The 15,224-nt window shown below is 42.2% G+C and overlaps 1 protein-coding gene across 8 annotated transcripts in view; it reads left to right on the forward strand.

Annotated features, from left to right (window-relative positions):
- Nucleotides 1-15,224, forward strand: part of DAB2IP (DAB2 interacting protein) — a 204,240-nt gene that overhangs the window by 73,566 nt on the left and 115,450 nt on the right. The window contains exon 1 of one of the 8 annotated variants that reach the window (XM_054174502.1): nucleotides 4,629-4,651. The exons of the other annotated variants lie outside the window; for them this stretch is intronic. The gene's annotated coding sequence lies outside the window, so the exon portion shown is untranslated. Of the gene's footprint in view, nucleotides 1-4,628; nucleotides 4,652-15,224 lie in introns of those variants that run through there. 8 annotated transcript variants of the gene reach the window in all.

A 15,224-nucleotide genomic window follows, 5' to 3' on the forward strand; every position in this document is an offset into this window, starting at 1 on the left:
GTGTTAACCACTAGCTAAGATACTCTTAATTACTACTCTAAAATCCTCCTTTAGTTTCAAGCGAATTAAATACTCTTCTCAAACTTGATGCTGTCACGTGAAAATGAGTAAGCGTTTTTCTGCACTCCCAGGTCAGACATCTCTGCCTTTCTTACCTTCTCTGCCAGCACCCCAGGCTGGCAGATTTCCAATTGCTTGTTATTAAAATAAGAGCCCTCTGTCTTATTTTTCTAAGTCAGCTGGTCACATAAATCTCCAGATACTTTTGCTCTTCAGTTTCTGGGTGTGCTTTATGAGACATGGGATAAATTCTAGTTAAGGCATGAAAGATTTTTGTTTTACTAATTTTTTTTCCCCCCCTATGCTCAGTGCTACCTAGCACAGGAACTGGAAAACTAAGCTGATTGCAAATACAAGATATTTAATATTCCCTTTTAATAGACTAAAAGAGTTGGGGTTGTTCAGCCTGGAGAAGAGAAGGCTCCAGGGAGACCTTATTTCAGCCTTTCAGTACTTAAGGAGGCTTAGAAGAAAGATGGGGACAATCTTTTTAGTAGGGCCTGTTGTGACAGGAGTGATGTTTTGAAGCTAAAAGAGGGAGATTTATACTAGAAGCAGGGAAGATTTTTATTTTTTGGACACTGAGGGTGGTGGCACCCTGGTTCAGGTTGCCCAGAGAGGTGGTAGATGCTGCATCCCAGAAAATATTTGTGGTCAGATTTCTTGAGGGCTCTGACCAGCCTGATCTAATTGAAGATGATCCTGCTCATCTTCAGGGGGTTGGACTAGATGACCTTTAAAAGTCCCTTCCAACCTGAAGTATTCTGTGATTTGTGTTTGACCTTGTATCTCAAACAGTTGCTAAGTAAGTTTGGAATTTTCAGCTGGGGAGCTACTGGGAGGCAGCACAGTTACAGATACGTGGGACTGTCAGATTTCAGCACAGAGCTGCAGTTCAAACCACTGTGGATTTATTATGTGCATCAACCAGGAGACAGGAATGACAGGGTAAAAGACATGGTGCTACGACCTGCTTCACTGAAAAGGACTCAGCAAGGCAGAGTATGGATTTTTTTTCCTTTTTGAACTAAGTCTGTTCCAGGGAGGTCTCTTTTTCAGAGCCTGCAGCTGTCTAAAGGACAATTTTACAGAAAGGAAGAGGCACGAGGTCTCATCAGCAGCTTAATTCACACACCAAGGCTACTTTTCTTTAAAGTATTAGTAATCCTGTTTAGTCTTTGTGGGGTGGAGCATGGTTTTGGACTGCTTTTGATTGCTATCAAACTGACATGGTCAGACAGCAAAGCCTCTGTTCCGCAGGGTTTGTATGGTCAGCAGCAAGGCTGGCTCTGGAATGTGGCAGTAAGGAGAGAATGGAAGATGACCTGGTACTGTTAGCATCTGTTAGATGCTTTGTGTGAGAAGGATTAATAGAGCTCCTAAAGGGTAAGAATCCACACAGTGCAGTCAGACCCTTATTTAATCTGCAGTGATGGCAGCTTCCACCAAGAGGGAAACAGCTGTGAGTGACTAAATTGCTGTCCTCAGCCACCACAGAAACACATTCAGGACGAGGGGAGAAACTGACATTTTTGTTTCCTATGTTAGGCCTGAACAGCGGATTAAGAGGGGAGCTAGGGAAAATGAAGTCAAGCACTGTGTAGTTCCCAGGTGGGAAAGGGGAAAACAAACATTTCAGCACCTTGCCTGGCTCTGCAGTGGGTGTAAATTAGCACGACTCCATCAATTTCATTTAGCTATTCCAAAGGTTTACACTTCCTCATCCTCTATGGACAGCAAGACTCAGGGGTATGGCTTTCAGAGAACTGTCGTTCAGGAGCCAAAGGAGGCTAACAACAGAAAATCCTTGAGGCTGTGAGAGAAGATCACATCCTTCTGCCAGGAGGGAGACTGGGGTGAGAATGAGGAAGCAGCTCCAAGCTCTTCCCAGAAAGCCTGAGCAAGCTGTTGTGGGAGAAACCAGAGTTGTTCTCAGGATTTTTTGACTTTTCTCTTTAGATCCTTCCATTCCTCCACTCCTGTAGAAGCAGTGTTGTAGCCATAGGAGAAATACCAACAGTTCCTGTATGTTTTCATGGAGAGAGCTCATGGGAGGAGTATTTAAAATTTAGGCTGTAAGTAGGGCTAATAGGAAATGCTAATTCCCATTTCATTCTTTTGATCAGTGTGTATTGAATGATAATTACAGTGATAGTACTTGGCACTTCTGTGGCACCTTTCATCTGAGGCTGTTAAAGTGTGCTGCCCATCTGCAGGAATTCAAGCTTGCAGTAACTGTGGGGTTGCAATTTATCACAATGCCTTAAAATAAATGGGGAAAGTAAGGCATGGGAAGATGATACAACATTCTCCATCTTCTATAAATCTTCGTGAAGAGCTGGGACTGCAAGGTAGTGCTGCTGCTCATCTTATGAGGAACAAAACCAGCTCAAGCCACTATTACAAATGATGAAAATTATTAAACCTGTCTAGATGAGTGGCCTTTACTCTCTAAAACTTGTTTGCTTCGCAATTTTCGTGGCAGTTTCACAATTTAATATATGCTCAGATGCTCTGTTGTGTTTTTCATCTGTTACAACTCGAATTCCCTCCGCAAAGGCAGACAAACAATCTCAAATCTCACCGGAGTTTTCAGCAACGTGGATTCATATCAGTTCTTTGGAGTCTTCCATTTCCAAAGGATGATTGGAACAAAAGAGGCCACTTCTTGCTCATTTCAACACAACTACAAGAAAAACAAAAACAATTGGTAGCACTTCAGACTCTTCCCTGGCAGTCCAAATGCAAACAACCTGTACTAATTAATAAGCTGTAGGGAGACAGATGAATCTGCCCAGTTTCATTCCTGTGAAATGACTGAAAGGGGGGAAAAAAACAATAAACAAAACAAAAGCTTTAATTTGTTTAAACCTCTAGCCACTGAAAAAAAAAAAGTCTCAGATTGCTGGTAGCACGGAGAAAAGATGGCCATTAAAATATACAGCTTGACAGCGTCCCTTTAATTTGTTTCTGGGTCACAGATAAAGAATTGTACTGCAGATATAAAAGGTAGGATAATAAGCACATTCTGTTCTCCCATGTTCAATAGCAGTGATATTGTGCTTTCAGAAAACAAGTCAAAGAGTGGAAGGTATTATTTGAATCTCTTCAAGAGCTCCAGTAGAACATGAGTGTCCCTTTAATCAGGACCTTCATCTCTGAACTTTTTCCATTTGGGAGTTTGTCTCGCTTTAGCTCGTGGATACTGGGTATTAACTTAGAGGTTAAATTGATTGCAGGGGAATTAATAGAAATGTGTTTCATTGCCACAGTTAACTCTGAGTGGTTATCAATAAATTTGTTCTAATTTTTAACTTAATTTCTGAGACAGATTTATTTCTCACTTAGACTAAACACTTCTCTTTAATACCCATGACTATGTCATATTTTGAGACATCATTTTTTGAGCCGTGATTTCTTGGACCTTCATTATGATGGATGGTTCACGTGTCATCTGCAGACTTTGGGGAGAATTTAGGGTGCTGTGACAGGAAATCCTGTAAGAGATTCTCCATCCCCTTTGGAAGTGATCTTGTCTGCATTGTTCACCTCTTTAGAAGCGTCTGGCTTTGACCTTGAACAGGCCTGGAAGAGCTTATGTCACTTTCTGTTGAGTAGGGCTGCTGAGTTAGATCAGCTGAAAGTTATTTTGGAGGTTTCTTCTTCCCACCCAAATGCCAAAGTGGTGCTGCCTCATGTGAGAATGTTTCTCCAGGTGGTGACACTGTTGTTCCAAACCAAGCGCAGCTCCTGGAAACAGATCTGCTTCAGATGGTCTCGTGATGATTACATGGTCTCATGACACCTGCAGCTGGAGAACCTTCCAGTGCTGTGGGTCTGTATGTCACCATGCCTGTTAGGATAACATTGATTCCTATCTACTTTTCCCAAACTTCAGTTACCATGGAAACAGGATTCACTTTCCCCTCCATAAGGTCACTTTTCCTCAGCACTGCAGTCAAATAAGAAATGGATTGAGTTTGTCCTCCCCACTTTCTCTTTTTTCCCAGTGAACAGTGCCAGGCATGGCTCAGGCATCACAGATCATTTGAGAGAGCAATGGTACAAGCTGTAATGCCTTTCCTCTTGTATTCAGGTGTTCCTGGGCATGGCACTGTGCCAGCAGCTTTCCTGTCTTTATCTTCCTCCGTAATTACCGTGGATCATATCATACCTGCAACAGTCTTCAAAGCACCAAGGAAATTAGCTCCAGAAGTAATCACGTCTTGATTTCCTGAGTTGCTCTGTGCAGTTATGGACACTGTTCCGCACAATGGGATTCACAGTGCTCAGCATAACCTGCCTCTGCCTGCCCGCCCTTGTCCCCTCCTTTCGTTCTGCCACTTGCAAGGTCATATCCACATATTTCCCATGATGTGGCAGCCTGGCCTGATTACAGCAAATGATCAAGTTCCCCTGCCTCCTTTGCCACTGGTGGGAGAGCTGCCCAAGTGCGTGCTGCAGGCTGTGACGTGCAGAGCTGTGTTGACTCGTGTCGTGTTCAGAGAGCAGCTGGGAGTCCTGAGGGGCTGTGCCATGCTTCTGCCTCCTTGCCATGACCAGGAGTGTTTCTGCAGCCTGCTGTCCTAAGGTATGCAGGTAGCATGAGGAAAGATAGAGCCCAGGTTTGTGTTCATCTCTCTTATGCAGATGTTGCAGGAGTGGGTGGAACCTAGGATTGGTTTTCCTTCTGTACTGATATTACTTAGCAGTTGATTAATACTGAGAGCAGAGGGGACCATGTCTTTAGACATACTTGGGAAATAGGGATGTGGTATGGAACAAGGTGGGAACTCAGCCTGGTCCAGTGATGCTCTCCCATATCCCTACATCTATTAGCTTCTGACCTGTCAGAAGAACAAGGTCAAAAGGCATCCATTTACCTTGCTTGGTGTTTTGTACTTCCCTGTCAAGTCTAGATTAAAAAAAATATTTACAAGCTTTGCTAATATGAGAAGGTAGAGGATGATACCTTCATGAGGAGCAGGGACTCAGAAGATTGCACAACTGGTGTGGCAGCTGGCTGGAACTGAGGGACAGCATGCAGGCCAGTCCTGCCTCCTGGCTTCAGACCTGCTCTGAATTATGCCTTCCTTGGTAATTAGCAAGTGAGTCAAAAACAGTTAAGGAATAAATGAATGAAACTTGAATCTGCCTGATAGAATTGGAATTTCCTGCTGGGTGAGAAAATTCTGCTTTAAAGATGGTAAAGCCACTGCTAATAATTAGGCAAGAAATAATCACTGCTAAGCCCCAGAAATGGGATCTGCCACTTACAATGTCTGTTTTACTAGTTTGAGGAATAAACCAGCAATGAACCTTTTTTATTTTTGCCTCCAATTCTTGAAGGATATTCTGTTGGGATTATTATCTTTGACAAACTTTCAATCTGAGTGTCCTAGGAAATGTAATTGTCAGCTGTGTAGTTTATTGCTGCCTCGTATCACATTCTTCACCATCTTAACCCAAGGTACAAGCTTAGGAGGAAAAGGTGTAAAGATGGAGAAAATTAGCAGGGAGTACTCTTGTCTTGTTTTTCATTTCAGTTTAAAATGGTGATTGAGTATTTGTGATTTCATCTGAAAAGGGAAAGCTTTTGGGCCCTTGTTGAGTTTTATTTTGCACAGAGGGGTCAGGTAGAGACCTCACTTCCAGCCTCTAAATAGAACTGTGTGCATTTCTAGCCTTAAGTTTCTATTTTACTTGGAGATTTTTGAGGACTGTTTTACAGATCTCTAAACCCACCTGAACTCTTGATTTTTCTGATGCTGTAATTTCAAATAGAAAGATTTCTTCTGGCCCATCCTAGGGATTATTGCCTGCTACAGTCCTAAGCTTTCTTAATCAAGAAAATGTCTGATCTGTGGCATGAGGGATGGAAAAAACTGCTGAAAGCAAGGCTGCTCTACTCCTGTAAGTGTCGTGTGTGTGTTATATTTATCCCTTCACTGTAATTTTTCTCCTTTTCTTCCAGGCTGTAAGAAGAAAGTGAATCAAACTGAAACACTCATTTTCATAAATTTTGAAGTTAGGACAAATGAGCTTCATCTTGAGTATTTTCACAGTTTCTGGAAGTTAAGTTGTCTAGAAGGGTAGGTAGGGAAATAGGCAAGACTGATGGATTATCTGGATTACAGCAGGTATTCACTGTACCTTCACAAAAGTTAACATTTGGGTTTGATTGCACCTGTAATTATTGCTGAATACAAATGTTCCAATTTGAGCTTCAGAAACGTGGTGAGAGTCTTTGGAGCCAAGAGCATCTGCCTGAAACATGAGTTTCATATTGGAATGAGTAACTTTTACTGCAAAATTACACCATGAATTCCCACATTCAAAGGATAATAATAATTTTTTATTCTAAACATATCATCTGCCAACTGCTTTGGGAAATTTATTGGCCTGGCAGCTGCTTTTGTAGGAAATGTGTTATTAAAAGCACACAAAATTTGTCAATGGAAGTGCAGCGACTTGATGTTGATAACTTCCTGTAGACTTAGAGTTGGTCATCAATATTGTGGGTAATGGGCTTATCTCTTCCAGTATTTGCTCTGCCCTGAAGATTTTAGATGGAAGTGAGTAGGAAGATGCCTGATGACTAGATACAGCATGCCATCCGTGTGCTGCTCCAAGGCCACAAATCAAAGTAGGGCAGGCATGTATAAAATACACCCTTGAAACAGTTTACTCTGCATCATATAGCAAAAGTGGACTTTAAAAGAGAACATTAACGTAAACAGATTTATGGAGATGCTTTTCTTACCTCCCCCATGTGTTTATTTGCTCAGCTTGGAGAGCTTTGATACCTGTTTTAACACAGGGCAATGTATTTGGATGGTTAGACCGCTGACAGGAATGAGGTGTTCTTGGGAAGTAATCCTGGCTTTGCAGCTTCTCCGCTGTGTAGTCAATGTAGCAAATCAATTAGACACTTCTACCTTCAAACTCATTTCCCCTGCAACCTGCTGAAAGAATCTATTTTGACAGTATTTTCTACATGCTATCCTACTTCTACCTGTGCTCCCTCGTTTCTGCTCTTCTGAGACAGTTGGAGCATGGATCTTCCTATGGGCTGGCTTCAAAAGGTATATTCTCATTTCTGATAGTGTAAAAGAATCAAGTTAATATTGTTTTATGTGGAAAAACCCCACCTTTTTTTCCTGAAATCAAAGGGCAGATTGGTTTATCCCCACTATTTGTTTGTGAGTTATGAACCTGGTATAAATGTACTGAGCCCAATGGTCTTCTGCCCACTGGAGCTGTAGTTCTGTCCCACAATAACAGTCCCAAAGTGCAGCTCTTGACAGCTCCTGGGCTTCTTAGACCATGGCAGAAACACCGAAGGATTGTGGATCATGAAGTCTATGGCCATCTGCCTTGCACTGAGTAACTTATCACAACAAGCAGGACACTTTATATAGCTCTGTGCCAGAACCTTGTGCACAGGCTTGAAGCCTTAAGAACCTGCAGGTGTTTTCACTTGGATGCCTTCTATAAAAAGTCTGAGTGATAGAAACCATCAGTCCTTGCAGAGTTTCTTTGGTTTTCATGCCTGAATGGGATCACCAAGAATCCAAATATATATTGCTACCATGTCCTATAAACACTTTATTTTATCCCCAGTTAGATCACAAGTACATTTTAAAAGCAGGATGAGGGCAATGATTCACAGCTGATATCAAGTGCTTAAGCCATTATCATGCTACCAAAAGTATGGTGAAAGTTTTGCTTTATAGGAGTGTGGATAATTTTCTGTCAGCTGGGGATTATCCCTTTTAATCTAAGAGGCACTCATTGTCTCCCTATCTGAGGCTTCAAAAATATTTGCCTGATTGGAATCTCTTGCTCTCCACTGTAAAATAAATCTCCTGCATGTACAGTGCGTGGGAGACTGTAAATGTAAAACTTACACTTACTGCATTTATTGGAAGTCAAATACTTAAAACTATAACATAAACAACTGAAGTCCCTGACCTCACAGGATATATTTTCAAAGTGCTGAGAAATGGTTTAGCTGTGTTTCCCCAGGATTTGGAGTTCTTGTTTCAAGTCACTTGAACTTTCAGGAGTCTAATCCCAGGAGGGTGGTTCTTTAACAAAACAAAAAGCACAGAAAAGTGCTGTGGGATTTCTTAGGAGGCTAGGAATTGTTTTTCTACCTATGGCCTTCAATTTGGAATTAGGTGTTTGCAGAGCAGCTGGGTGTTTCCCCCAGCTTTACCAGGGATGGCAGGGCTGCCGTAGCTGTGCTTTCTGAGAGGCTGTGTCTGCAATAACTGCAGGTGTGTCGTGTGTCTGCCATTCCACAGGTAAGAATGGGCACCTTTGGAATGCAAACAAGGTGTTGACACAGCTCATACAGGCTCACATGTCAGGTCTTAGAGATACATACTGCCTGCAGGCTTCCTTTCAGAGGTCCATGATCTGAACCACACAAGAGTGTACAGCAGAACAATGCCATTAAAATACTGTCTTGGAACTAACTTGAACAGAGCAAGGCACATACGTGACAGTCAGCCATCCTGGCTGCCTTCCCAGGGTCCAGATTCAGATGGCTTCACATGCAGGCAATTATCTGCAGTAAAACAAATTGTAATAAGCGTCTAAGCTTTTAGGGGAAAAAAATCACTCTCTAAGCTTAAACTGAGGGAGGGAGCATGTAGTGCTCTTTGGAGGATGGACCATGTCTTGGTAGTGATCTGTAGAGGATGGACCATGTCTTGGTAGTGATCTGTAGAGGATGGACAGGCTCTACCAAAAGGATTTTGGGCTTCCTCGCATTACATGATAAAGTGAAGTGGAGTCTTACCAACCCCTGGCATATTCTTAAATGGTTTTGGTATTCCACTCTCCTTCCTACCTGTATGAAACTCCATTTCCAAATAAGACCAACTTGCTTTATTCATTAAGGTTAAATGCCTTACTTTTCTTTTTTTCTAGAGGACACAGATGTGGAGAGATTCTCTCAAATTTTCCTTGATCATCCTCCCTGTGGCTGGATTAGTTTGTTAAAGCCTGACCTGGAGAAATGTGTGTCTTTGTATGTTACTCAGCTTTACTTTTTGCAGTAACAAACAGTATGGATATGTGATGCATTTTGTTTGCTTTCTGACTGCCTGCCATCATTACATCAGAGAGAAAAGGCTTCATGTACAGTTCATTTAGACAGTGCTATGATTTTCAGGGATTATCAGAAGGCACTTTTCTTAGTCCTGGGGTAGGCAGGACATAGATTTTCCTTTGCTGCAATTACAACCTGCCATAACAGTTGCTGGTGCTTGGTTTTGACTTCTGCCCAGCAGTGACAGCTTTGTTCTAGGGGACTAGAGATGCTCAAGAACCTAACCTGTGCATAATTCTCTAAGGAGACAGAGAAAACAAAGCTCAGAGTCTCTTTTCCTGCAGTCCAAGGTGAAGCAGAATCCTGGAATGGCCACAGCAAGCCTAGTCCCAGCAGCTGGAAAACAGCTCCTTCAAGGTGTTTCTGGTGTAATTTCTGTTCCCCTTTGTGAAGCTGGCACTTCCCAGCTTTGCCCAGGAGCTGCTTTGCTTCTGTCATGAGGGTTCTGTTCTCACTAAAGACAAAGTTTTGTATACAGATACTTTGTCCTCTGGGATGGTTGACTCCTTTGTGCCAGCCAAATAACAAAACCATTTCACCCCATTGAAATTCTTTCTCAGGTGACATGTTTGCTTGGTTTCAGCTAGGCAGGGTTTTTCTAGTCATTCCTCTCTTTGGGTAAATAACTGTTTTTGTTCTTCAAGGTTACTTGCATTCTACCTGTATCTCTTGTTTCTGCATCATTCATCCTTGATTGCTCAATTACCCTTCTCCTGCCTTCCTGAGGAATATTTATCTGTCTTGTTCGGATATGAAATGTTGACAGTACGATAATTACAGAACTGTGAACAAATAATCCAGAGTAGTGTGGTTTGGTTTTAATAGGAGCACAAAAGAATCCAAATTGAGGAATCAGGCAATCCCTGAAAAACAATGGCTGTTGAACTGCAGTTGGCTTCTAGATTCTTCCTGGCAGTTGCATTCCTTCATTTGGACTCTGAACATCCTGCCTAGGCCATGAGCATGTTCCATGCAAGTCATGAGTGTGTTGCAGAGTGCAGACAGGCACTTCCCAACTTTGCTGTTACTGTACTGAAAGACTTTGGCTTGTGTCCTGGTATACCCAGGACAGCTTGCCTGAAGTTTTTTGGCGGTTCTCATGGTCAGAGACCAAGGGTGTGTGCTGGCTGAGGGTGACTGTTTCAGAGGCTGGGAGAGAAGGCTTTCCCTGGTGGAAAAGAGTGAAATTCTGCAAAGAAACATTTAGCTGAATATCAGGAAAAATGTCCTGGAGATACGTGGCACTGAGAGCTGCCACTCTCTGTCATTCTTTCTCCAGGGCAATAGATGAAGATCTTGTGACTAAGACATTTTCAACATGATAGGTAAAATCTTTATGAAAATAGAGCATAAGCAGCAATCCTTTAATAGCCACGGGTGGAAAAAGGATGAGATGTTATGTGTTGAAGCTAATGCTTTATCTGTGATTTGCTGGTAGTTGCATGTATTAGATGTGCCACATTCACAATTAACCCTCAGTGCCACTCATTTGACGTAATTCCAGTTTTCATGACCTGGACAGACCCACTCTGTCCCTTTGCTGACCTGGGGGACTTCAGTGCATCTTCATCTGATTTTTCAAATGGACTGAACAGAGTGTTTCCAATGACACTGCAAATTTGATTAATCTCTTGCCATAGAAGGGCAGTGTTGCTAAGCAGCACTTACCAACATGAGCTGTTTCTCACATTCCAGGACTGCTTTATGGCCTGGCTCACAGACAGAGCCACTCATGCGCTGAAGTACTCTATCTCCCTGTTTATTCTCTCACTCTGGATGCCAGACTCTAAGTCTGACCACTGTGTGCAGAGTGGCAGGATTTGAGTTTTTATTGCCATCTATCACTGGACATGCAAGGTTTTTGCAGCTATTTTTTCATTCTTTTGGGTTTTATCCTAATTCCAAGACGCTTATATCTCGGAGGGGCTTTCCTTACCCTACAGAATAATGTTTTGAGGTAACATGATTCAGAGCAAGTTGGTGGTTTGTGGGTGGATGTCACTTGCTCTTCCTCTCAGATGTTCCTTACCTGTTTCTTCAGGTGACTGAGAAGGGTCCCAAGATTTATGAGATAAAATTGAGAAGGTGAAATAGAGGCACTGGTCACCCATGCAAACAAAGTCATGCATTCAGCCTCCTCTAAACAGAAGGAGTAATACGTGTCCAGCTGAGTGTGCATTTCTGGGTCCAGAGACAGTAACGTGTTAAGTTCACATGTCTTGTGCTCTGTCACTATTGCTTTCCTTTGACCTTTCCCTGGATTTCCATATTAGGCAAGTCTTTCTACTGGAGCAAGCTGGGTTTTGTCATGTAAACAGATCTGGGGTTTGTTGGTTGATAAAGTTGCAAGAATATAACTCTCAAGGTTAATTCAGCAAGGATTCTCATAAACTTGAGGCTGTCTTCAACTTCACATGGCACTCTGGATGACAGTCATCTGCCTAACATCTGCTCAAGTCCCAACCAGGTCCTATGGAAGCACTGCACATGCTAGAAACACAGGGACTCCATAGGGGCTGTCCATTCAGCCACCTCATGAACAGAGCCCTTCATCACATCTGACAGGAGGAGAACTGGATGATAAAAGAAAACAACTTACAAGTTCAAATCAAAAGAGCTGACAGTAATAAATTATACATTAAGTGTTTGAAAGGATGTATGTACACTTACAGGCACCTGCCTTTTACACTGAACAAACAAAGTATTTGATCCATGAAGGCTACACATGAAATTCCCTTCCTTTCTTGTGGCAATGCCAGGAGACCTCTCAGTGGATTACTTCTGTTCTGGGGCTCCCGATGCCTAAACTCACCCCCAGTGCCTGTGCACTTCTTGTAGCTTAATGCAGTCTACAAGGAGAATAGTAGAGATGAGCACTTAGGTGTCTTTACGTGGTAACAAATAGCATCAAGTACTGCTCAAAAAAGGTTTCTATTTTATTTTGAGAGCTAAGGCTGACAGAGGTAATTGTAGCAATGGGTAAACTCTCTTGGTTTGGGTACATTTATGGTTATAATAGAATGTTTAATGTTGGCAAGGTTCTACTTGGTTCACAAATACAAATGTTAATTATCCATTTGGTGGAGCCTCAGTAAAAGGCTGTTTCCATGTACTGTGGAAGAGCAGCATAGAGGCTGTGCAAGAGCAGAGAAAAAGCTGATCCCAGAATTAAAGGAGTTTAATATTAAAACAAACCAACCAAAACAAAAACCACAAACAAAAAAACCCCACCACACCCAACTATAAGATTCTAAAGCCCAGAATAAGGATGGGTGTGGTAGAGAAGATTTATTGCCAGTTTTATCCCTGATACATTAGAAGAAGTGAACATCTGATAGGCAATGCTGCATTGCACATTTAAACTCGTGGCAAGTATCTGTTGATGGCAGTTTCATTATTATGAGTAGTGAAGACATTTCTGACATCCTCTTAAGTCCTCAATTGCTTGGACTGAAACAAAAAGATATGGAAGAACTATAAAAATAACCCCATCTGTTCTCCAGCTCCTGTGGTGTGTGTTTATTTTGCATGGTCTTTGGGTAAGAGCACAAAGCAGGAGTTCAGCCTGCCCCTGCAGCCTTCCTGTCAGACCAGTGCCCCCGGTTCCAACCCTCACTCTTTGCCCCGTGCGTGTTTGCCCAGCCCCTTACCCTGTTTTCCTTGCTCATTGCGCTTGAAAAATGCTGTGAGCTGCCAGCACTGTTCTGAGGAAAGCTTCTTGTGATGCATCCAGCTTGATTTATTGACATATTGTTTTAAAATTTTATATCTATTGTGTTTCCATGGTGCTGACTTTTTACCTTTAAAACTTGATCGTAGCGAATGAACGTTAACGGCGTGGGAGTCAGTTCCAGATATGAGATTTGCATCATTGTTTTATGGTTAATAAAACAGGAGCTCAATTTTTTGATGTCTTTAATACTCTACCCAGTTTTGCAGCCCTCCCTCTTTCCAGATATCTTATTGTTGGCTCAGGGTGTATGGAAGTACAGAGTTCCTGCCTCTTAAGGGCCTATGGTTCTGATGGGTGTACACAAATGCTTTACAAGCATTACAATATAACAGTGTTTCAGGTATTCATATGTCATAATATATGGCAATTTCCAGGTCTGGAGTACTTGGAAATTCCAAATTGAGAAGCAGGAAAAATCTAAAATCAGAGCCCCACTTTCCTCCATCTGCAGCAGGATGATGGCATCAGATCTTGGGTTTGCCCAAATGTGTAAGCAAATTCAGCCCAAATCACAGCAGAGTTAATTGTCCTGTTTTGAATTGTGCCCTGTTTTAGCTTATACACCGGCGGTTGTGATTAAGCTGTTCCTCAAAAGGGTTTGTTTGGGTTTTTTCTCTGCTTTAGTTCTTTGTGTCTTACTCTAATTTCAGTCAGCTCTTCTGATTAGAGCAATTGTATTCCAGACTTGAGGATGACAGAGTCAAAACTGCAAAAACAAAACAAGACAAGCAAGGTGTTTGAGCTTAGGAAAGTGAAATCAGTGCACAGTGTGAGCTCTCTAGGTCTTTCCCTTGCTAGGCAAGTTGAATTCTATGCCACACTGCTGTAGGCTTTCATGGTTTGCATTGTGCTGTATTCTTGACCAGAGTGGGTGTCTCTACACCATTGACCTTAAAATATCTCCTTTTGCTCGGTAGAAAGTAGACTGTGTAATGGTTAATTTATCTAGTTAGTAACTCTCCTTAAATTTGAAAAGGTTATTTCAGTCTTTACTTTCTGTCCACTGCCTAAACTTAGCCCAAGTTTTCATAGAATCATAGAACTGTTTCAGCTGGAAAAGACCTCTGAGATCCTTGAGTCCATCTGTGAACCCAGTACCTTCATGGCCATTCAATCATGTCCCAGAGTGCCATGTCTGAACACCTCCAGGGACTGTGACTCCACCACCTCCCTTGGCAGCCTTTTCCAATGCCAGACTAATCTTCAATAAAGACATTTTTCCTAATATTCAATCTAAACCTCCACTGGCACAATTTGAGGACATTTCTCTTTGTTCTATCACATGATCCTGAGGAGTGTGATATCACATCTCACTAAGGAGAAGAGACCAATCCCCACATCACTACAACCTCCTTTCAGGAAGTTGTAAAGAGTAATAAGGTCTCCTCTCAGCCTCCTCCTCTCTGGACTAAATAATCCTGTTTCCCTCAGCTGCTCCTCACAAGACTTTTCTCCAGACCTTCATTGCTCATTTTGCTTCATTGTACTCCAGCGGAGAAGTCATTTGGGCTAAACAAAGACAAACCTGTACTAAACAAAGCATTTGTGCAAGTTTTGCACCAGTTCTGAATGAACTGAAGTGTCTGCACCTCACACTGTGGCACAGCAGAAGTTCATCACATTGTGGAGTTGATGCACCCACTCTACAGCCTGGCTAAGAGTTCTGAGAGTGCCCTTACCCACACCTGGATGGGGAGGCTTTGTGTGGGCTGAGCTGAGGCACACACAAGGACCCTCAGTACCACAGGAGTGGCACCTCATGGGTTTCTGCTGGAGCAGATTCTGAAGAGTTCTTTGGCTCTGCAGATTTCTATTTCTTGTTGTTTCATACAGTCTCTTAACTTTTGAATTAAATCTTCCTTAGGAGTTTAATTTTTCCTGAGTTATTTTTGCCGGTAGTAAACACTGCCCACACACAGGAAGACGCAATTCTGCCCTAGACAGCTCTCAATAATATAAACTTAAAAACATATAAAGAATATGTAACGTAATGGGCACTACTTTAATTACTAGCACTCACAAGAATGCAGCTAGGCTAGAGGAGCAGGCAGTGTTCATAGAGGAGGATTACCCTCATTTGTCTGGAGATCAGAACCAAATGTTGTTTAAAGTCACAAATGAAGAAGAAATGGATGATGTTCGTATGATCTCAGCAGGAAGGCATGGCAGTCACACCCCAGGTCAGATCCTCTCTCTCTTCATTTGTGGAGACCATCTCCTCTCTTTTTTCCTTACCCCATCTAAAAATTATAGAAGGTATTAATTCACACATTAGACTTTCTGATCTCTGGCACACACTATGGAGGTGCA

The sequence above is a fragment of the Dryobates pubescens genome, chromosome 29 (assembly GCF_014839835.1).
Source record: "Dryobates pubescens isolate bDryPub1 chromosome 29, bDryPub1.pri, whole genome shotgun sequence".
NCBI classification, from domain to species: Eukaryota; Metazoa; Chordata; class Aves; order Piciformes; family Picidae; genus Dryobates; species Dryobates pubescens.